This window comes from Meles meles, chromosome 4 (genome assembly GCF_922984935.1).
Source record: "Meles meles chromosome 4, mMelMel3.1 paternal haplotype, whole genome shotgun sequence".
Lineage (NCBI taxonomy): Eukaryota > Metazoa > Chordata > Mammalia > Carnivora > Mustelidae > Meles > Meles meles.
Genome location: NC_060069.1, coordinates 139,496,549 through 139,510,093, shown reverse-complemented (window position 1 = coordinate 139,510,093; position 13,545 = coordinate 139,496,549).

Genomic DNA, 13,545 nt, shown 5'->3' with positions numbered 1-13,545 from the left:
TGACAGCACATAAAATAGAACAGAAAACCAAGAAATTCATTTCTTGAAGGATTTCTACATCAGGCTAAGTTTAGTCTTCACTGGGTTATGGCATACCTCTTTTCTCTACATTGTGATTCTGCTCTTCCCTATACTCTTTTCTTTCCAAAGTATATGATTTCAATTGACACAGGCATTTTGCTTTTTCTGTTAATGCGCATCACTCAAATACATACATGCTTTGAAAACCTAAATATTCATTTGTTTGACATTCAACTAAGTTTTGTTTTTGTTGAAGATATAATGTATCTACTTACTCTCTCCTGTATTTAATTGCAATAATGCTTCCTTTTTAAATAGTTGCTTTTTGACCTTTTAATCTTCTTTTTCTCCATTATTCTCTCAGCCCCTTCACAACTACTAAGACCATTTATCTTTTCTCAAATTACTGAGCCCTGAAGGAAATGAAACGCTATTATGATAATTTGTCTGCATATGTTCCATTAAAGAGCACATGAGAGCCTCTAACTACAAACATATTATTTCTGCTTAATACACTAGGTTGCTCAAAGAAACCTTTATTTACCCATTTCTCATTAGAAGTTGGTTTTGTAAATGAATGTATCTTATGTGGTGGGCAATTTTGCACTTTAGTAAAATAATTGTTGTAATTTTAAAAGGCATCATTTTGACACAAAATATGTAGAAACAGGGGTAAACTAAATATTAATATATATTATATTCCTACAAGCCATAAAATACATGTTATAAACTTTAACAATTTATTTTCTCTTCCAGATGTCACCTAATACCCTATATCAAAAATGCTCAACTATCAAAGGATTGGCTGGTAATATGTGATAAAAAAAAATACTATTCTGACTGTCAACTTTTGGAAATAAATAATGGTCAGTTGTTCTTAAGAAGCAAAGTTATCTGTCCTCACTATGTCTTGAGATTGTTTTAAGAGGGTTCAGAAGATTTTAGGGAAATATATGTATTTTTTCAATATTTTTCATATAAAATCCAAACAACAGTGAAAATTCCTGTCAACTTAGAAATTATATTTCAATGTAAAGTGTAAAACAAATTATATAAATTGCATAACATAATACATTACAATTTTTAAAGATAACATAGTATTTGATATTAGAAAAGAGAGTAATAGGTATATAAGTTCTATGAAGAAAAACAAGTGAAAGTAGTTTGAAGGAGCAGAGAGTCTTGCATGGGGATGCATGATAGTTACATTCAATAGAGCAGTGTTCTCTGAAGAAAAGACATTTGAGCAGATGCATAAATGAAATATGGGACCGGTCATGATCTGGAATGAGATTCTTTTTGGCACTGGCACAGCAGAGCCATTACTCTGAGAACAGAGTGGGATTGTGAGTGTCAAGTAGACCAATGAGCTCAGAGTGGGCACAGAAATCTACCTTTGGAGATGTGCAGAAGGCAATGAGGTTGGTGAGGGACCCAGAGGTCACATAGGACCTTGTAGCTATGAAAGAACAATTGGGTTCATTCTGTCTAGGATAGGAAGCCTTTGAGAGTTGTAAGCAAGGAACTAGCATGATTTTATTTATTTTCAAAATATTGTTTCATTTTTTAGGTGGATAATTTACTCTAGAGGGACAAGAGGGGGCAGTAGACTGGAAGTAGAAATAACTGGTAGAGTGTTAAAGTAAATGAAGAAAGATAAAAAGTATTTAGTTTAAGGTGGTAATAATAGAAACTGGTTGCATTTGGGATTCTTAGGTTTGTGAAAAATTGAAGGAAATAAAATAATAATATGTTATTTGACAAAAATGTAACATAAACAAAGGTAGTGGAAGGAAGTGAAAATAAGTGGTCAGTTATGAAAGTCTCTTTCAACATAAAATAAAAAGAGGTTGGCATTAGATTTCTGAGGTGTATCAGAGAAGGGTCCACAATTTCTCTAAGATTTCAAGACCAGATGACTGAAAAAATGACAGAGATATTAACCAAAAGAATGAATTGTATTAAGCAACAACAGCAAGTTTTGTAGATGGGCACAGTTGAGGATGTGTAGAGGGAAGGTTGTGAAGATGATTAACACATAATTGTAAATTTGGGTCTGAGGATCAGGGTGTAGAAGATTATGACCTATAATTCAGTAACATAAATATTGATAAAAATCTAATTCAACAAGTTGGAAAAGAAAAGAAACTAAACATGCATTTAAAAATATCAAGAGGAAGGATACCTCTGTGGCTCAGTCTATTAAGCTTCTGCCTTTGGCTCAGGTCATGATCCCAGGTCCTGGTATCAAGCCCAACATTTATCTTCTTGTTCAGCAGGGAACCTGTTTATTCCTCTTCCTGCCACTCCCCCTGCTTGTGCGCACTCTCTCTCTCTCTTTGATAAATAAGTAAATAAAATCTTCAAAAAAAAAAAAAAGATATCAAGGGGAGACAGTTATCAGAATATGACAGAATAGTATGTCCCTATATTCTTCCCCCCAACAGAAACACTGACTTCATTTTAATAAAGAACAAGAATGTCTTTATGTCAGTTCTAAATTCAGGAGAGAGATTGCAGTAACCTAGTGGAAACACAGAAACAAGAAAAAATGCATTACAAAAAGTGGAAATATAAGTCCACTTTACCTGCATCATCCATCTTCCAACCAGGCACAGCAGGGCTGAAAGAGATTCCCATGTATCATGAATTTTCCTCTGAAGGAAAGAGAAACAAGGCCCACCTATTATCAAGTCACCAGGCTTGCTATCCTGGGCACCACTGCATAAGGTCCATCTGTGGCCCCTGGCCTAATGTAAAAAATATATACACAATGGAGTATTATGCCTCCATCAGAAAGGACGAATACCCAACTTTTGTAGCAACATGGATGGGACTGGAAGTGATTATGCTGAGCGAAATAAGTCAAGCAGAGAGAGTCAAGTATCATATGGTCTCACTTATTTGTGGAGCATAACAAATAACATGGAGGACATGGGGAGATGGAGAGGAGAGGGAGTTGAGGGAAACTGGAAGGGAAGATGAACCATGAGAGACTCTGGACTCTGAAAAACAACCAGAGGGTTTTGAAGGGGCGGGGAGCGGGGTGGGGGGGAGGTTGAGGAACCAGGTGGTAGGTAATAGAGAGGGCATGTACTGCATGGAGCACTGGGTGTGATGCCAAAACAATGAACACATGTTAAGTCAAAAGCATTCACAACAGACAAATAAGGTCTTTTAATAATAAATAATAAAATAGTTGATTCAGCAGAAAAATATAACAATTATGAATGTATATGTTCTCAACACCAAAGAATCTAAATATATAAAGCAAACATTGACAAATCTAGAAAAACAACACAATAATAGATTTCAATACCAAAATTTCAAAAGTGTATAGATGATCCAGATAGAAAATTAATAAAGAAAAAGCAGACTTGAGTGATGCTATGGACCAAAAGGACCTAATAGATATATAAAACATTCCACCTAATAGCAGCAGAATACACATTCTCAAGTGCACACAGAACAGTCCACAGGATGAATCACATTCTAGGTCACAAAATAATACATAATAAATTTAGGAAGACTAAAATCATTCCAAATATCTTTTTCAAGCAAAATGGAATAAAACTAAAAATCAATAACAAAATAAAAACAGGAGACCTCACAAATATATGGAAGTCAAATAACACACTCATGAACAACCATTTGGGCAAAAGAAGAAATCAAAGGAGAAATTAGAAAATATTATAAGACAAACAAAAACAATATACAACATATACCAAAGCTAATAGTACACAGCAAAATCATGACTAAGGTTTATAGCAATAAACACCTATGTTAAAAAAAAAAAGGAAAAAAGATCTCAAATAACCTCCTTTATAAATCAAAGAACTATTTTAGAAAAAACTTAACCCAAAGTTAACAGAAGGAAGAAACTACTAAAGATCAGAGCAGAAACAAATGAAATAGAGAATAGAAAAACAGAAAAAAAAAAATCAATGGAGTATTATGCCTCCATCAGAAAAGATGAATACCCAACTTTTGTATCAACATGGATGGGACTGGAAGAGATTATGCTGAGTGAAATAAGTCAAGCAGAGAGAGTCAATTATCACATGGTTTCACTTAGTTGAGCATAAGGAATAACACAGAAGACATTGGGAGATGGAGAGGAGAAGTGAGTTGAGAGACTGTGGACTCTGAGAAACAAACTGAGGGTTTTGGAGGGGGGTGTGTGGGGATTGGGTGAGCCTGGTGGTGGGTATTATGGAGGGCATGTATTGCATGGAGCTTTGGGTGTGGTGCATAAACAGTGAATTCTGGAACACTGAAAAGAAATAAAATAAAATGAAAAAAAAAAACTGATTAAAGAGTCATAAGACAACTTAAAAAAAATCAATGCACTAAGAATTGGTTTCCTGAAAAGATAAACAAAATTGGAAAATTTTAGCTAGACTACCCAAAAAACCAGAGCAAAAACTCAGTTAAGTGAAATCAGAAATAAAAGAGGAGGGCACCTGGCTTGCTCAGTCAGTTAAGCACCTGCCTTCAGATCAGGTCATGATCCCAGGTCCTGGGATCAAGCCTCACATCCAGCTCCCTGCTCAGCAGAGAGCCTGCTTCTTCCTCTCCCTCTGCCTGCCACTCTATCCACTTGTGCTCTCTATCTCTCTGCCAAATAAATACAATCTTTTTTAAAAAATCAAATGAAAGAAGGGACATTACAACTGATGGCAAAGAAATAAAAAGGACAGGAGACTAATATGAAAAATTATATGCCAACAAGTTGGACAACTTAAAAGAAATGGATAAATTACTAAGAACGTACAAATTATCAAGACTAAAAAGAAATAGAAAACCTGACAGAAAAATAACAGATAGTTTGATTAAATATGTAATCTAAAACCTCCTAACAAAGGAAAGTTCAGGACCATGATGACTTCATCAATGAATTTCATCAAACATTGAAAGAAGGATTAATATCAATCCTTATTAAATTATTCCTAAGGACAGATGAAGAGGGAACACTTCCACATTCATGAAGCCAGTATCACCCTGATACCAACAACATACAATAATGTCATAATAAAAGAAAACTATAGGTCAATACCCACATGAACATGAATGTAACAATCTTCAACAAAATATTAGCAAACCAAATTCCACAGCATATTAAATAGATCATACACCATAATAAACTAGGATAGTTCAATATCTGTAAAGCAATTAAGGTGATACATCACATTAGCAAAATAAAGGATAAAATCATATGATTATCTCAATAGATACCCCCCAAAAATCACAAAATTTGCACTCATTCAAAATAAAAATGGTTAACAAATTAGGTGTAAAGGAACTTATCTCAATATAATAAATGTTGTATATGACAAGTCCACAGTTAAGATCACACTCAATAATGAAAAATTGAAAGCTTTTCCTTTAATATCTGGAATAAGGCAAAGATACTCACACTCCACCTTTTTACTAAATAATACTGGGTATCTTATCCAGAGCAATTAGGCAAGAAAAAGAAATAAAGAGATCCATATTGGAAAGGAAGTAGAACTATCTTAGTGGATGATGTGATAATATATGTAGAAAACCCTAAAGACTACCCAAAAACCTGTTAGGATTAATATATTCAGTTAAAGTTGCAGGATACAAATCAATACACAAAAATCAGTTGAGTTTCTACACGCAAAGAACTATTAAATTAAGAAAATTATCACATTCACCATAACATCCAAACAAAGAAACTATTTAGGAACAAACTTAGCCAGGGAAGTAAAAAATTTGTACATTAAAAACTATAAAACACAATTGAAAATAATCGGCAAACACAAATAAATAGAAAGAAATCCCTTACGCCTATTAGGATAGCTTTTAATAAGTAAATGAATGAGTGAATGAATAATTTAAGATGATAATTAATCAATCAATAATTTAGAAAAGAGATCTTCAAACTGTTTTTCACAGTAATTGCACCGATTTACAATCCTACCAAAGTACATACTGTTCCCTTTTCTCCACATTCATTCCAACACTTTAATTTTTGTCTTTTTGATACTTGTCTTTCTGATTGGTGTGAGGTCATATCTCATTATGGTTTTGATTTGCATTTCCTTGATGATTAGTGATGTTAAATATCTTCTCATGTGTCATGGGTCTACTGGCCATTTGTATTTCTTTGGAAAGTTGTCTGTTTATGTCCTCTATCCATTTTTAATAAGATTATTTTTGTTGTTCTTGGATCATAAAAAGTTCTTTATATATTTTCGATCCAGTAGTCCCACCACTGGATATTTACCTTAAATAAATGAAAACTCTAATTTAAAAAGATATATGAACTCCTATGTTCACTGCATCATCATTTACAATAGCCAAGATATGGAAGCAACTTATGTGTCTGATAAATGATTGGATAAAGAAGATGGGTAAAAGAAGACTCTCTGTGTGTGTGTGTGTGTGTGTGTGTGTGTGTGTGTAATATTAGCCAGCATAAAAAAAAATGAGATCTTGCCACTTACAGCAACATGGATGGACCTAGAGGATAGCATGTTAAGTGAAATAGTCAGGCAGAGCGAGACAAATACCATATGATTTCACTTACATATGAAATATAAAGACAAAACAAGTGAACAAACAGAGACAGACTCATATAAACAGAGAGAAAACTGGTAGTTGCCAAAAAGGAGGGGATGGGAAAAATAGGTAAAGGTGATGAAGAGGTACAGACTTCCACTTATAAAATAAATAAGTCATGGGGTGCCTGGGTGGCTCAGTGGGTTAAGCTTCTGCCTTTGGTCTAGGTCATGATATCAGGGTCTTGGGATCGAGCCCCACATCAGGCTCTCTGCTCTGCTCAGCAGGGAGCCTGCTTCCCTCTCTCTCTCTCTCTGCCTGCCTCTCTGCCTACTTGTGATCTCTCTGTCAAATAAATAAATACAATCTTTAAAAAAAATTAAAAATATGGTTTGTCTCCCTCCCAATCCCATCTTGTTGGGGGGAGGTGGGATTGGGAGAGGGGGAGCGGGCTATGGACATTGGGGAGGGGAGGCGAACCATAAGAGATTATGGACTCTGAAAAACAACCTGAGGGTTTTGAAGGGTCAGGGGTGGGAGGTTGGGGGAACAGGTGGTGGGTAATGGGGAGGGCACGTTTTGCATGGAGCACTGGGTGTTGTGCAAAAAGAATGAATACTGTTACGCTGAAAAAATAAATAAAATGGAAAAAAAAATAAAAATCTTAAAAAAAAAATTAAAAATAAATAAATAAGTCACGAAGATGAAAAGTACAGCATAGGGAATATAGTCAATAATATCATAATAACCTGGTACAGTGACAGATGGTAACTACACTATCATGATGAGCATAGCATAATGTCAAATCACTATGTCATGCACCTGAAACTAATATAACATTGTATGTCAACTAAACATCAATGATAAAACAATTTTAAAAGATAACAAGTAGGGGCGCCTGGGTGGCTCAGTGGATTAAGCCGCTGCCTTCGGCTCAGGTCATGATCTCAGGGTCCTGGGATCGAGCCCCGCATCGGGCTCTCTGCTTTGCAGGGAGACTGCTTCCTCCTCTCTCTCTGCCTGCCTCTCTGCCTACTTGTGATCTCTCTCTCTGTCAAATAAATAAATAAAATCTTTAAAAAAAAAAAGATAACAAGTATTGTTGAGGTGTAGAGAAAAGGGAATCCTGGGTACTCTTGTTGGGAATATAAGTTGGTACTTTCACTATGGAAAACAGTATAGAGCCTTCTCCATTTTTTTTAAATGACTGCCATATGATCCAGGAAACCCATTTCTTGTTATATATGAAAAATAACTGAAATCAGGATCTTGAAGAGCTAGCCGCCCTCCCTTATTCATTCTGTATATTATACACACACACACACACAAAATATATAATTCAATAATAGTAACACTATTCACAATAGTCAAGACATGGAAGCAATAATAATAATAATAATAATATATGTGCATCAGGGAATGAATGGATAAGGAAAATGTGATTATATATATATATATATATATATATATATGCCAAATAAACTATTATTCAGTCAAGAAAAAAAAACAGAAATACTACCATTTGTGACAACATAGGTGAACCTGGAAAACACTGGGCTTATAAAATAAGCCAGATACAGAAAGACAAATATTACATGAATCCACCACATAAGGAACTTAAACTAGTTGAACTCATAGGACCAGAAATTAGAGTGATGTTGCCAGGAACTATGGGGCTATGGGGAGATGGAAATGGGGAGTTATCAGTCAAAGAGTAAAAAGTTTCAGTTATGCAAGAAGAATGAGTCATAGAGATCTACTATTAAACATAATGACTATAATTAATAAACCATATTATTATTCTTAAAAATTTGTTCTGAGGGTAGATCTTATAATAACTATAATAACAATAGTAATAATTAAAGAGGACAGGAAGAATCTTTTGTAGGTGATGGATATGTTATGGCATAGATTGTGTGGACAGTCTCATGAATGTGAAGTTGACTGTTGATCAATGCTGGGGTTCAGGTGCCAACCACTCCCATAGTCAAAAATCTACACATAACTTTTGACTCCCCATAACGTCAGTACTAAAAGCCTACTGTTGATAGGAAGGAAGCCTTACTGATAACATAAATAGTTGATTAACACATATTTTATATGCTATCTGTTTTCTCATAATAAAGTAACTTAGAGGAAAAAAATTAAGAAAATCATCGGGAAGAAAGAGTACATTTACAATACAGTATTATATTAAAAAATCCACTTGTAAGTGTGCCTTCATAGTCCAAACCCATATTCAAGTATCATCTTTATACTTATTTCCAAAATCATCAGATTGTATACCATAAATATATACATCTTTGTTTATGTCAATAATACTTTAGAAAAGTGGCTTAAAAAAAAAGAGAAACAGGAGCTGTTCCAAAAGAATATATTGGACTATTCTTTAATTAAACCAAGAAGTATAATTCTATTTAAGAAACTGTGAGAAATATTTGGGGGAAGCAACTATAACAAAGAAACTATTGGAGTTCAGAGTTCATTTCTTTATAGTAATAGATTACCTCAGAATGTGGGAAATTTTCCATTTATTTCATTGGGTTAGATTTGAGAAATGATTGCTTCTGAGAATGTTCCTAACTGATCTGTGAATATATCAATCACACAAAAGAGATTTAGACAATTGACTATCTTCTTGGTCTTCAAATGTTTCTCCTTTGAATATCATTCCCTTTTGATAGACTAACTGATCACAGAAAAGACATATTGGAGCATCTGATCTGGTGATATAACTTAAAAGTGGGCAGAACGATTGTAGTGGTTGAGTGTAGCAGCAATTACTTACACAGAGCAGATTTCTGTATTTTTTAAGCTTTATTGAGGTATAATTGACATTCAAAATTGTAATATATTTAAAGTGTACAACATGGTGATTTGATATATGTATAAATTGTTAAGGATTTTTCCCATTTATTTAATTAACACATCATCACATCATATATTTATCTCCTTCTTTGTTGGTAAGAACATTTAAGTTCTATTCTTCGCAAATTTGTATTATACAATACAGTGTTATCAACTATAGTCACCATCTGACACATTACTCAAACCTTATTTATCATATAACTGGATGTTTATACTCTTTTATCAATATTTCCTATTTCTCCCACATCACTAATAATCAGGAGAATGTAAGAACCAAGAGGAGATATCATATCACACCTGTTCAGAAGGTAATTAACAAAGAGATAAGAAATAACAAATGCTGGTGAGGATATGGAGAAAAGGAAGCACTATACACATTTTGGAGATGTAAACTGGTTCAGACACTATGAAAAATGGTATGTAGTTTCCTCAAAATTAAAAATAGAACTAGGATAGGATCTAGCAATACTACCTCTGGGTATGTGTTCAAAGGAAAGAAGTAATTGTCTTAAGGAGATGTCTGTACTTCTGCATTCAGTTTAGTATTATGCATAATAGCCAAGGTATGGAAATAACTTGTGTCCATTAATGAATAAATGGATCAAGAATATTATATAGCCGCATAAAAGGATATCCTATCATTAACAACATGGAGGACAGGGCATATGCAGGGCATTATGGTAAAAGAAATAAACCAAACAAAGAAACATAAATACTTCATGGAAATGTTTATATGGCCAGGGGAGTCAAACTCAGATTTGTGCATTTTAGTTAAACTCAAAGTTAAAGTTTACCCCCATCTACTTCTAGAGTAAGTGATTTTGTACTTTAGTTGTTATAAAGCTATAAGAAATGCTCTCCTAACATTCGTCACACAGAAAAATTCTCTCAGAACTTTAATATTATAGTGAGGCCATTGTGGCAGGGATATCGAAGTGGTGTAATTTGCTTTGCTATCACCTGTAGATATCTTTGGAACTAAACTCAAAGAACTCTTTCATTCGATATAGCCACCAGAAGAAGTGTGTGTTATAACTTAAGAAGAAATGAAGGTATGAGTGAAAAGGTACATTGAGATAGAGCAAAGAGAAAATAGGTAAAGTAATATAAGGTATATATTAAAATTTTATGTGGTTTATAACAAATAATCTTTTTGAGAGTAAATAATTTATGTTTCCATTTCAGCCAATGGACAGACTTAATATCCTAACCAATTCAAACTTTAAAGAATGCTTAAAATGCTGCTCAGAGTGTTTTAAAATTCTATTACCTGCAATGATGCGCAGAACAACAAACAAAGTAATAGTATATAGGGCAACAAAGAAAGTGAAGGCAATGATCTAGAGAAGGAAGATAAGAGGCAGCTTACATTCATTTTAAGGTTATTTACGGATCCATGACAAGGTGAAGACTTTAATGAGACACTCATCATAAAACAACCATCCCAAAAAGCTAGAGCTTCACTGAAAAGTTGAGTAGCAGACTTAAACCTTGTTCCCTTGCCCCATGCTCAGTGCACTCTTAGGAAAATTGCTTATCTTGTACCTTGATGCTGAAGAGATGGAAAATCCCATTTCTGGAAATTGCTTATGGTACACATTACCTCTATAATACAATATACTACTATTCGTTAAACATTAATTCTACTATCTTATTCTATGTACAGTGGACTTTGGCATTACCATTGACTTTCACATTGTCATGTGACTCTATTTGACCAGTGGAAAATGAGAAAAGGTGTGGCAACTGTGAAGCTCCTCATCTCCACCAGAACTACATGGTCCAGTGTCAATACTCCTTCAGGCTAGGCACAAGATAAAGAAGTTATGTTCAGGCATCTGAACCAGACCTATCACCTGTTTCTGAGCATTCCAGAACTTTAAGATTATAAGGAAGACATCAATAATTATTGTTCATAAACCACTGAATTTATAAGACATTTCAAATTCATCATTACAAAAATGACTAATAAATATTCTTATAGATTTACAATCTGAAATCTCACTCTCCAGTCATTCTGAAACTCTCAAGCTGAAAATTTAGTCTAAGGTTATCTCTAATAAGTGATGCCTGAAGGAGCAAGAAATAATCATTTCTAAATAGCTCATAGTTATCTTTATACCCAAAGTATTATAGAAAAAGCTTCTAGGAAAATGAACAACTTAAAGCAAAAAGCGCACGTGTACACACACATACATGCACAGATGGAAACAAGATACCACGAACAACAATCACTCATCAGACACAGAATATTATATAATTATGTTTTATTTTTAAAAATAACTTTACTTGAAGTAAAATTTACATAAAATAAAATACTCCCATTTTAATTGCTCTGTTCAGTTAGTTTTGGCAGATGTGTTCAATCACATTAACATGATCACAAGTGATATAGATTATTTCCTTCATTCAAAAAGTTACATGTGTCACTTTATGCTCACTTTGCCCTTCAAATCTGGCCCTAGACACCAGAGGCCTTCCTTTGTCACTATTGGGGAGATTCACTTTTCCTAGAACTTCATATCAGTGGTATTATAAAATATGTTCTTTGTGATCTGGATGTTTTCATTCAGCATGTTTTTGATTTTCATCCATGTTACTGATGTTAATTTTGTATCCTTCTTTATTTCCCAGTAGTGTTTCATTATATGGATAAACATCAATGTGTCTCATGGAAATATATTGGACATTTCGTCCAGCTTTTTGGCTATCATGAGTAAAACTGCCAGAAACATTCATGTTGCAGTCTTGGTGAAGTCAAATATTTTCATTTCTTTTGGGTAAGTACCAAGAAATGGAATTACTGGGTCTTATGGTAGTCATGTGTTTAATATTACAAGAAATCACCATACTATTTTCCAAAGTAATTATATCATTTATATTTCTACCAGCTATGTATGACACTTCAATTGCTTAATCATCTTGCAAATACTTGGTATTGTCAGTGTTTATATTTTGTTTGGCTTTCTCATTTACATTTCCCTAATAACTAAAGATGAGGAGAAAATTTTTCAAATTCTTATTGTTTATTTGTATACCTTTTTATACAGCTTTTATTCAAATATTTTGCACATTTTTATTTTTGTTTTCTTGTTATTGGAGTTGGTGGGGTTCACTATATATTACGGATGCAAATTTTTTTCAGATTCTTTCTATTGCAAATATCTTCCACTAATATGTACCTACTTTTTTGTGTGTTCTTAATGCATTCATTGTAGGAAAAGCTTTAATTTAGTTAAAGTCCAATTCATCTTTACTTTAAATTTTATGTATCCTAAGACTTTTTTCCTATTTCTTTTATAGTTTTAGCTTTTATATATAGGCTAATAATAGTTTATAAGTTAATTTTATATGGAAAGTAAGGTAAGGTTTGATAAAAAGTAAAGAAGAAGACATGAACAAGTAGTTATACCACAGTTTGTTAAAAAGTTTTCTCTTTTCCTGATAAATTCATCTGATACATTTAAAGGAAAAATTATATATATTTGCCTTAGTGTAGACTTTTTTCCACTAATTATCATTAAAACATCTATCCTTCAGCAAATAACACAAATCTTTTTTTTTCATTTTTTATTTATTTATTTTTGGTTTTATTTATCTATTTGAGAGAGACATAGTGAGTGAAGGAGAGAAGGATCAGGGGAAGGTGCCTAAAGAGAGGGAGAAGCAGACTTCCCCCTGAGCAGGGAGCTAGTCATGGGGCTTGATCCCAGAAGTCTGGGATCATGACCTGAGCTGAAAGCAGACTCTTAACTGACTGAGCCACCCAGGCGCTCCCAGTAGCACACTTCTTGATGAATATATTTGCAGAATAAATCTTGGAATTACACAATACATGTCTTCAAAATGTGTGTGAGTGTGTGTGTGTGTGTGTGTGTGTGTGTGTGTGTTATAGTGGGAGAACTCTTATATACAGGAGAGGGGCAAAAGGAGAGGGTGAAAGAGAATCTTAAGAATGCTCCATGCTTTGTGAGATTAAGAGTCATTTATGGTTTGTCTCCCTCCCAATCCCATCTTGTTTCATTTATTCTTCTCCTATCTCCTACCCCCCCATGTTGCTTCTCCATGTCCTCATATCAGGGAGATCATATGATAGTTGTCTTTCTCCGATTGACTTATTTCACTAAG